Raw genomic sequence first — 923 nt, 5'->3', positions numbered from 1 at the left:
CTCCTAAAACTCAGTGGCTTTCATTTAACTAAGTCTATGTCAAATTCAAGAGAAGTTATTACTGCAATCCCACAGGAGGACAGGAGTCCTCCTGTTAAAGATATTGATCTGATGAAACAGAACCTACCAACCGACAGAGCCTTAGGAGTCCTGTGGAGCTTAGAGAGTGGTATGCTTCAAATCAGAGTGACTGTACCAGACAGGCCGATCTCAAAAAGGGGGATGCCAAGCGTTATGGGGTCAGTATATGACCCGCTCGGCTTACTAGCCCCATTCACGGTGAAAGCAAAGATGATCTACCAAGAGGAAGTGAGACTTCAATGAGGATGAGATGAAGAGCTAGGCTCACAGAGTTCCATAAAATGGAGTGCATGGCTCAGTGAGTTAAAGGAAATGGAAGGTTTCTGTGTCAACAGTTGCATTTTGCCCACAAATCTTGGAAGATTTAACAGTGCAGCTACAAAATTTTTGTGATGCATCCACAAAGGCCTATGCAGCCGTTTATTACTTGAGGATACAAGAAGTGTTGGGTATCACTCACTGTGCTCTCACTTTGCACGAACGAGATTAGCTCCAATGAAGACAACCACCATCCCCAGACTGGAGTTATCAGCAGCAGTCTTGGCAGCCACATCAGATGCAAAGTTATGGAAGGAGCTCTCTTTGCCTATTGACGACTCTGTGTTCTGGACTGATATTGTTCTACAGTACATCATGAGCACCTCTCGTCGATTCCACACATTCGTCGCAAATCGAGCAAATCATTATACACAAAAATTCATTATCCCCGCTGCTGTTGCTTCCAGAGGCCTTTCAGCTATGGAATTAATGCGAAAAAAGAACTGGAAGGAGGGGGCAGGGAAGATTTAATTATTACTTTTCTTTTAAATATTCTGAAGTTATTATTGTATGAAACGTGAACC

Source organism: Penaeus monodon, chromosome 23 (assembly GCF_015228065.2).
Source record: "Penaeus monodon isolate SGIC_2016 chromosome 23, NSTDA_Pmon_1, whole genome shotgun sequence".
NCBI lineage: Eukaryota > Metazoa > Arthropoda > Malacostraca > Decapoda > Penaeidae > Penaeus > Penaeus monodon.
Note: the sequence above shows the minus strand (reverse complement) of the source record.